Source organism: Pteropus alecto, unplaced genomic scaffold, assembly GCF_000325575.1.
Source record: "Pteropus alecto unplaced genomic scaffold, ASM32557v1 scaffold146, whole genome shotgun sequence".
Lineage (NCBI taxonomy): Eukaryota > Metazoa > Chordata > Mammalia > Chiroptera > Pteropodidae > Pteropus > Pteropus alecto.
In genome coordinates, this window is record NW_006442107.1 from 13,761,763 (window position 1) to 13,772,423 (window position 10,661).

General features: G+C 43.6%; 1 protein-coding gene across 1 annotated transcript in view; it reads right to left on the bottom strand.

Moving 5' to 3' along the window:
• Nucleotides 1–10,661, bottom strand: part of FHOD3 (formin homology 2 domain containing 3) — a 421,374-nt gene that overhangs the window by 274,282 nt on the left and 136,431 nt on the right.

Consider the following 10,661-nt stretch of genomic DNA (forward strand, 5'->3'; position numbering starts at 1 on the left):
TTCTAAGGGGATGGAGAGAAGACAGGGGAAATGGGCACACAAGAGGGTGAGAGAGCCAGATTGTCTACAAGCAACTGACAAGTATTATCTGCTTCGAGGACCTGCTCTAATTTTATGCTTTAGAATTGAGGTCAGATCCAATCTCAGTCTCAGGCAAAATGTATGTACGAATGGAGAAGAGAGGGAGGAAAATCTAAGCTTAATGTGATACAGAAGGATTTAGATTAGGAAAAGGAAAAAACCCACATCTCTCTTCTACCATCCCCGTGGCAAGTACTACTCACCTGGACTCACCAAGCTCAGATATAGCCTCAGACTCATTCTTAACATTCTGGGAATCCAGTATCAATCAATAGGTCTTGCTCCTTGAGATAAAACCTATTTGGGACTCTTGTTTAAATCAATGTGTGAATGATCAATCTCTAACAGATGTCTGATGAACCTAGAAACATTAGGAGGATAACAGCTATGCCTTCTCACATTACATTCCTAGATAATAGTGTCAGAGACAGAGCAATAAACTAGAAGGACCTCCACAAGGGTTGGAAGGCCGTGCTGCACTGCCTGTGCTAGCTCTTGGCTCCCACCCCAAGAAGCAGAAGCAAGCCCAGACCACAGCCACCCCTCACCGAGGCCTCTGGTTATATCCTAGGTTACTTCTGGGTCCAGCGTTACAGGAAAGTAGCCACGAATATCGTGGTGTGCGCTCCTCTAAAGTTCTGATATCCACATCTGTCTATTTTTTGCCTAAACTGTCACAGCACTTATAATATACTACCATTTTACTTTTACTCTAAAAGTTTTAAGCATTCTATGGCAGTTTGCCTGTGTGTGTGTGTGTGTGTGAGAGAGAGAGAGAGACAGACAGACAGACACAGACGGACAGACACAGAAGGGCAGTTAACCTGTACATGTTTAGGGCTTTTGGTACGAAAAAAAAGGAGGGAGGGGAAGAGAGACAAAGGGACAGAAGGGCAGTTAACCTGTGCATGTTTAGGGCTTTTGGTACGGAAAAAAAAGGAGGGAGGGGAAGAGAGACAAAGGGAGGAACAAAGAAAGGGACTGAGACACGTGTTTGTTCTTTCTTCCACTGAGGCCAAACCACCACCACCTACTCCTTGGGACCTCCCTCCCCTCTCTGCCTCATCCTGGGCCTCCTTCCCCGGGGACCCATCCAATTCTCTCTCTCTGACTCCATCTCTCTGGCACTCTCTCTCATTCTCCATTTGCACACAGATCCTTTCCACTCCCGCAAGTTATCACACTGGCAGTCTCCAAAGGAAAAGAAATGCAATGTCTCTCAACTGTGAGTTGATGGAATTTTTATCTTCTTGACCCAAGTTTCCCTGGTTGGGCCTGACTCACTCCACAGGAGCCAATCTGCCCTGGCCTGAGCCTCCTGGGTGCTGAGGCCCAGGCTGCGTGACACGGCATAGCATGTGCTAAGCCTCCAGAGGTACCCAGAGGTCAGCCTCACTGCACATCTCAAAGAGCAGTAAGCGTACTACCACCATTCAGAGCCTTTCCTGGAAGAATTTTAAGAGCAGCAAAATGTCCTTTAGGAACCATTTGAACCTTATTAATGAAAGGAATGTTTATTGCTCTATTACTGACTTGTACTTTACTAATCCTTTCCCCAGATATCTTTTATCAGGCAGGCACGCAGTTCATGTCTTTGACACGTCAATATTGACACAATCATCTGAAAACTCAAGTAGGGTGGCATGTTTCCCAAGAGAATTATCAACACGGTCACAGATATCGTCCGAATTGAATGCCAGCTATTGAAAACAGAAGGCTCTTCTAAGTACATAAAATTAAAGATGGTTGCTTCCCCCTATTTAATCTCATTGCAAAAACTACCTGCTCTACCATTAAGTGACAATATTTCCATCAATATTGTAGTTTTCTTTTTAACTTAACCCATTTTCTCAGTAAATTTTATGTCTCTAAGCATGTTAGTAAACCGGGACCCAAACAAGGAAAAAAGTTCTTTTAAAGACAATTATTATATTTGTAATCTACACATCTACGAAAAACTTTCAAGAAATTGCTGAATTTTCATTTCCCCAACTTCCAATGTCTCCTACACCTAAAAACACATGAAAGCTCTGAGAAATTTTAAATTTTCTGCAGATAAACTGAAACTTGGGCTAAATGCTTGTCACAGCCTGCAAGACTATCAGAAAGGAATTCTTAAGTATTCAATTCTGACAATACAGAGATAATGGAAACCAAAGACAACCACCTAACTAATTTGGATTTTACTGAAATTGTTTAACTCTGGAGATAAGCATTAATTAATTTCTGGAGATAAAAATTCCCATTAACAAAGCTGTCAATCTTTTCTTAAAAAACCCAGAAATCATGCAAATCAGATTTGCAGTGGTTTGATGTGCAACAGCCAGATTACTGTTTATTGCTGTCTTTAAACTCCTGGGAACATTCTAGGGTAACAGATAATCTGAAGTAATTTAATATAAATTATTTTTAGCCATCAAATACATCAAAGATCAGAGAAATAAAGAAGGCAGCTGGAGGGAAATCCACTTGCTTGCAGTCACACAACTCTACCAAAGCCACAAGGAGGGGCATCTCCTTTTTCCTATAGCATCTGGCCAGTGAGCAATACTGTTGGGAACAAGGGCCAGGGCATAGGAACAGTTAAGGTGGCCCAGAACACTCTACTGGGAAAAAAGAAACAAGATAAAGCAATTTTAATAAAAATAAATTGTATAAAAATCATCTGAAAATTACCAAAACTACTTGCACTTTTGCATATTATTCTACATGGAACATAAGTTCTTAGATTTGAAAGAGACCTTCAAGAGCTTCTAGTCCAACTTGATTTTATTGAAAAAGAAATGAAAAACTCAAGCTTAGAAGGAACTGGCTCAGGTTCCCAGTAATTCGTGACAGATCCATGACTAAAGCAGAGGTCCTCCAACTCCTAGGGCAGTGCTCTTTCCACTACGTTAGCCATTCCTTGCTGGAATCCTGCTGCTTCTTACACAACAGACAGGCAGAATCCCAAGTCTACAAGGCCAACTATCTACCTTCAAAGAACTTATTGGTAAATTAGTTACTTGAAATTAAAAAGAAATTTCCCTATGAAAGCAATGTTGCCTTTGTTGGATGAGTTCCCAGGCCAGCCCACATAAGCGAACTTAGAAGCTATGAGAAGCAGAAGTGGGTAATCCTTGAGCTTTTTGAGATTTCTTAAGTCCTCAAATACCTCTAATTGAGGTTCCGATATGAAGCAAGCATTGAATCATGAGCCAAGTCACTGTCAAACCATGAGGGCAAAGTGGGTAAATACAAAAGCTTGGAATGAGATCAGCCTGAGTTCAAAGTCAGGTTCACCCAACCTTAGCAGACAGTTACAGACTTTATTCTCTCAGGAAAAATCTCTTGGAAAAAGAGGAGGATGAGAGAAGAAAATCCTTTTACTCTTCATGTGTGTAACTACTGCATTGGTGGGTGAGAAATCAAAATAGTCCTTCTCCTCTCAGGAGCGAGTGAAGAGAGAGGAACGGTGAGAACATGTTGCCCCACGGAGGAAGGAGAGAAACCTTGTTCAGAAGCAATGAATGGGAAGCTGGCCCCAGAGCAGGGATAGAAGCAAAGGAGCATCGAGGACTTGCAGAAAGGTGTCTTCCAGGCCCTGCTCTCCAATATTCTGCAGGGAAATCCCTGCCGCTAACTATTGGGCCCCTCCCTCTCAATCCCCATCCCATGCACCTCTCCCATCTACACCACTTCCAACAACTCTCATCTGCTATGACCAGAGGGGTCACCACCAGCACCTCAGATTTCAGGGAGATTTAACTTTTCCTGATCAGCAGATGAGGGGACGGAAAAGGGCCAAGCAGGGAATTTAATAATCATCTGCTGTACATCAGGCCCTTCATGCACTTCCTACAACAACCCTCTGACACAGGTCTTCATATCCTGAGCTGACCAATTAGACACCGATGCTCAGAAAAGTTTAATGACTTTGTTCAAGGTGACATGGTAAGCAACACGGGAACCAGGATTAAAATCTATAACTGAGAGACCACATGGGAGAAGGGGGGAATCTGCCACTGCCATCAGCTGGCTTTCTGAACACCGGTCCCTATAAACCACCACACACAAAAGTTAGGAGCTGCTGAACTCCACTATCCGTTCTGTGCTTTGCACAGGCTGCTGGGCTTATTCAGGAAATAGCTTCTTGGGAAAACGACCTCTGGGTTAGCACGTAACACAATGATTATATCAGCGCCTCACATCTGCATTGTAATTTGTGGCTTACAAAACCCTGCTCAAAGTAGCACTGAATTGTAATCCCAAGTATAAAATAAATATCCATGAGTCTCTACTGATAATAAATAACTGAATAAATAAATACAAGTGGCAGAATTGAGAAATGGGAAAGCATAATCCCCCACCCCCTGAGTTTGGGCTACGCATAGTGACTTCCTTCCAAAGACGGTCGTGGGACAAGGAAAGGAAGAGAGTAGCTTCACGGTGGAGAAATCTGTCCAACACTGTCTCAGCCAAGTGATCGAGCATATGGGCAGATATAATAAATGCAGCTCAAAAACAGGTCAAGTTCCACAGAGAGACTGATTTGTTTTTAAGTCTGGAAGCTAAAATATATTTGAGAATGAAGAGAGAAAAAGAAGGTGGTAAAGATTCATGAAAATTTGTTTGGCTGAGTCCGTCCAGATGGTTCGAATGAGCCATTTTGGGATTTCATAAGGGAAAGTTTGATTTTCCACCAAAGAAAAAATGAATGTGCTTTGTTAAAAAGGCTTGAGACTGTCTCTCCTCCCCTCACTGCAGCAAAAGGTCAATAGGAAGACAGAGGGGCAGAGAAGGGTGAGCACTTATTTTAATTCAGATATACTCCCAATCCTTGATTCTGGTTTTCAATCCCCTCTGCAGCAACCCATGATGTGCAGACACATCATCATAGAAGTGATGAGGGGTAGGCAAGTGTTTAGAAGCTGCATGCTACCAAAAACATATTTTAAACTATTCGGTTCTCTGTTATTTCACTCCTTGCAGAATTATAAAGGGTCAAGGGGGTGAAACAGCCACATGAAAAGGAAACCAGAAGGGAATCCAGGACCACCTTCCTCACCTCCACTGCCCAGGCTAATTATTGTTTCCATATCCATCCTTCTTTCTTATTACACCACCCAAAGAGTCATCCTTCTGACCTTGTAGGTTTTCTTCACATCTCCAAATACCTCCAGAAAGAATTGCTTGATCATTCATGCACACGGGAGTGACTGTTTTCATCCAGTCTCGCAGGAGAAGAACCCTTTCATAGAAGCATGTGGGGAAAGGTGAATTAGAGAAGGTGGAGGCGGCTATCCAGTCCTCTTATTTCTTCTTTCTTCTGTCTCCATCTCTTCATGGACGGATTCTTAAGTGTTCTCCTCTTTGGAGATTTCAGACCTTACCTCTCAGAACAGCTCAGGGCTTTCTGTGTCATCCGAATGTTAAGAATGGTTACAGTATTAATTAAATAAATAGCACACAGATTCTGAGGCTATAATTTGTCTACTTAGATCCTTGCTTACTATATAGCGTATGATTAAGCAGAAACAAAATTCTGCCTTTTAACTATTTCCAAGCTGTGACACACGAGCTAAGTTAACTGTAATAAGCGCTGGAGATTTCTCCCAGAGAAACCACAAAAGAGCAGAAACCAACTCAGAAAAAAAACACACTTCAAAAGCGGACACATCCCTTTCCACCTGCTGCAGCAGCTGCCATGGCTTTCTTCATTCTCATTCTATCAAGCAAGACCGTCAAACTCTATAGAATCAGTTTCAGCTCTACCAACTCTACTAATAAAAGCAAATTACAAAAGCTGCCCCTTTTTTTCTTTTTGAAGACTCTGCTTTTTTTATTGCTGGATTCAGACACCCTTAGTATTTGAATTTAAGCCAAAATTCTTGTAAAAACCAGATGTTCTATACAGAAGCTTATGCTTACCAGAGTTTCCTACCACATCTGAAGATGCTCTTTCCAGTGGACGATCCACCAATGCTGATGGCTACAAGTTTCACCAGGAGGTCTGGGTGATGATCCATCACAGGAGGTCCCTAACCAAGCTGAGTAACTCACGCAACTGTGCCTCACTCAGCATGGCACCGAATTCATTAAAAAATGACAAGTCCGACATCAAAGTTACCCTCAATGGCTTTGTAAATCCACACTGAAATCTCTTGAACAGGCATCAACACACAGCAAAATATCCTCGAGGTTTTCTTCACTTGCCTGTCTCGCTCAAGCCCCATACATCTTGGCAGATGTTCGCTTAAAACCTCTCTCCTCCTAAAACATTCTAGCCCTTCCATCTCACTTGCCACTCCCTACCTGCTGGAACTAACCCAGAGCTCTATGTTTCATCCAATGCTTCTCTTCACTGTACCACAAAACCAAAGATGCAGGTGCTAAAAGGGGAAAACAATCCTTCTTAAAAAGGGACACCCCTTTAAAGGTGAATATTTACACTCCAGTGTCTTCCTCCTCAGACTTGTATTCATCAGCACCAAGTGGTGCTGTGACAAATCAATCCGGGACAGGAGGAAGAGGATGGTAGTCGCCCCTTTGTGGTCCTGCTTCCCTTGGATAGATAAGAACTGGGGGGTGTTCACAGCCCTGGACTTCAAGCAGGGCTCTCAGGAACTGTGGTGCATCTCAGAGAGCTCAGTGCAGGAAGGCAGTAGAAATGCGTCCCTTTCTTACTCATTCTGTCACTGATGTGGTCACTCCTAGGAGGCCCACAGGCTGCAAATCCTTCCCCACCCCTCCCAGAAACGACCCCTAGCCTGGCAAAGGAACACTGAGGGCCTCAATGAACACTTTGAAAACTATAGGTTGGATGATTTCTACAGACTTATCCTCCAATTTCATCCTTACCTATGACATAAGAACACACAACAGTTTTTACATGAAATGACCATCTCTTTTTAAAACACCTCTGAATGTATTACAATTAACTGCCTTTTCTCCCTCTTTCTCTCTCCTCTCAAGAAGAAAAAGAAAACCCATCAGCATGTCCAACCTATGAACTCCTGAGCTGGTGAAGCTGACAGTCGACAGCCTGAACCCTAGTTCAAGGGAACCTTTGGCGTTTGTCGGAAAACTACTCCTTTCCAATCACTGTCAGAGGCTGATTCAGCACAGACCATCAAAGGTCTCACGAAGATGGAAAACCATGCATAGCTAAAGGATTTGTCTGAGGCCCGCAGTTAATTATAACTGCACTAGGGGCCGAGAGCCGACTCACCTGTCACCGTTCACTGCTCACTGCTCTGGACAAAAGGAGTTCAACAGGAACAGAAGCCCCATTAACTCCACAGGGGGCCTGGAAAACATCGGAAAAGTACAGGCCCTCAGGGATGGCGGATGCAAATTGGATGCAAATGCTGTGCACGTGGACTTGGAAGCATTTGCACGCAGAGCTTCCATACTTGGGTGCAGCACCCCAGAGACACTCATGTCTGGCAGGTGGCTCTAGACGTTAACATGCTACGTGGAGAGAGACTGGGAGGGGAGGACAGAACCGAACCACGGATGGAAAGGGATGAATCTGCCACTCTGCTGAAGGTCGCAGCCCCCATCGACCTGTTTTTACTGTCTCCCCAAACAGTGGCTGCAGCCAGAATCAAGGCCTGTGTGGTAAACACTGAAATGTATGACAATATCTGCTGACTCGTCTCAGAGCCTGAGGAAGGCAAGATGAACCATAACATGGTTTATATTTTTATCTATTTTTTAAAAATTCTTTGGCTCTTTCTCATATTAAAGGCATTTATTTACTGGTGATCTCTAGACAGCTTAAAAAAGAAAATGGAAGTTTCACAAGTATTGACAGCACCTGTCTCAATGGAAAACAAATCTCTTGTAATAAAATTGTATCAAAAAATTTTTTTTCCTCTAAAAGAATGGGGATAGATTACCACTGCACAGATATGATCAAAACAAAAGTTTTTCTGCGAAACACTGAAAATGCTTTCCCCTTATCCTTCCCACTCCATTCCAAGATACTTCTCTAACCATTTTTGCTCTCAAATCCCAACAGTCCTTGACAATAAACTTTCCAGGGTTAAAACTGATAAGGCTGGGTGTAACCTAGCACCTTGGGTGGGCCCCATGCCAGAAGCAAGGAGAGAGAATCGCTGCAGGAGCTCTGCAGGTGGGAAGGTTCTAGAGTAGATATGCAAGGCATAAACCGGGAATTCAATAGGAAACTGAAGTGACTTCCAGCTAAGCATGGCGGCTTGAACACATGCAGCCTGGTTTTAAAAATACTTCCAAAACCTCTGTTCTACTGCCATTTCCTCTCCAGTTCTTTGCTCTGTGGGTTTGCGTCTGTGTTCTATAAATACTGAACCTCATATTGGTGGGATTGAAGAGTAAACAGATAAATGGGGTTGTGTCCTGACTTTCCAGTTAGATGCTAGGACGCCCTTTCCCATATCAAAAACCCAGAAAACGACCTATGCCTCAGTCACTAGCCCACACAGGGGTGAGGGACTGTGGAGGCAGGACAGACAGGTTGGAAAGATGGGCTCTGGAGAAAAAAATCAAGAAAAAAATTGAACTGGTGGAATTTCTGGTGCATCTAGATTTTTTTTTTTAGCTCTGTCAGAATTCAGGAGTAAATTCATGATAGATACACAGAAAAGCAATCAGAGTGTCCTATGTCCCGACATCCCCTGGCTCCCAACGCCAGCATTTTCAGGCTCTATGATCACACCTTGTGCTCTGGACCCCATCTGAAGGTTGTAGACAGTTAACACATGTATGTAGCACTCATGTCCCCACAGGGCTATATGCTCCATGAAAGCAAAAACTGGATCTAAAGCCTCTTTAAAAGGTGCCACGTGGGGGACACTGAGGAAGCACATGTCCCCTGCCATGGTAGAGTGCAGTGAGAGACAGAATCTGATTGGGGTCAGGATGATGGGGCACACGCCCTCCTCCTTTCCCACCAGCCCTGTGTCCACAGACTGACTCCCCTCAGAGCTTCTCTTCCTCAGTTCTTACATGACCCACCACAAAAGGGGTACATTACCCAGAGATACATCAGGCTGACCCCTTGATCCTGATGTCTCCACAGCACGTGACCTGACACAAAAAGCTAAAGGAAAATGAGTATGTGGTCAGAGCAACACCAAGCTAGAATTAAGCTTGACCGAGAAGAATTTTGGCAAAAGTATGTAGTCCATATTTTTAATTTTTTGAGGAACTTCTATACTGTCTTCCATAGCAGCTGTACCATTTTATCCAGCGATCCCACTTTTGGGTATTTATCTAAAAGAATTAAAATCAATATCTCGAAGAGATATCTGCACTCCCATATTCACTGCAGCATTATTCACAGTAGTCAGGATGTGAAAACGACCTAAGTGTCCATCAACAAATGAATGGATAAAGAAAATGTGCACACACATACAATTCAGCCCCCCCCCCAAAAAAAGGAAATCTTTCAATAGGTAACAACATGGATGAACCTGGAGGATGTTATGCTAAATGAAATAAGCCAGTCACAGGACAAATACTGCATGAGTCCACTTTTATGAGGTATCTAAAATAGTCAAACTAATAGAAGCAAAGAAGCAAAGAACAGGATGGTGGTTGCAGGACAACGGGGTGGAGGGCAGCGGGAAGGGGTAAAGGACATGGGGGGTTACGAATCCGTGGGCATAAAGTTTCAGTTAATCAAGATGAATAAGTTCTAGAGGTCTGTGGCACAATGTTGGGTGTATAGTTAACAGTACTATACACTTAAAAGTTTGTTAAAAGGGTTGACCTCAAGTTAAATGTTCTTAACAGGTGGAGATTCAAGGATAGCTACCTCTGTTTTTCTTTCGACTCCTCAAATTCTTTGGGCTTCTTAACTCACACTGACAATAAGTGGTGAATAATTCCAAGCCAGACGAGCCTGCTTTGCAGGTAGACTCTTCATTAATTCTATGAGGAAAACTACTGTTAGATCCTACAGCTCTAGAAAAGGGGCACGAGAACTGAAAAGGCTAGTGAGCTGCCTTAAGGTCCAAATCTTAATGTTCTCAGCATTTGTAGCACAAAAAATTGCCAAGAGGCACCCACGTAATTCTCATAATTCCCGGTGACAGTGAGCTGCAATCGCAGTGTGATGGTGGCCAGTCGCTCTGGAGGGTAAGTGGGACACCAAATGCCCCTGAGCCTGGCTCGAAGGATCCTGCAAGCTAATGAAGATGCTGACTATGGATGGTCAAAATAGACACTTAAGGGGGAAAGTCATGGAGAAGGAATCACAAGCAGGAAAGAAAAAAACTGGGAGAGCTAGTTTGGTGCCTGTGCTGAGCGACTGCAGGTGCCCTCCTCAGAATGCAAATTTCATTCTTACCCAGAAGAGTTCATTGTGCCTACAGGACATCTCTGACAAGTAGTATACACAGGATGGGTCAGAACTATTATCCTGTAACCTGTAACCCTCCCTCCCACCACAGAGAATCCGGACTTTGCCCTGAGGAGGGCCGGGCTTCTCCCAGGCAGCTTTCTGAATATGAGTGTGCAGAGTCCAGGACATGGGAGGAGAAGAGAGAAGCAAAGTCTGAGGAATTACCGGATGGGCTAAATCAGTCACTTCCCGTGGAAGGAGAGAGGGA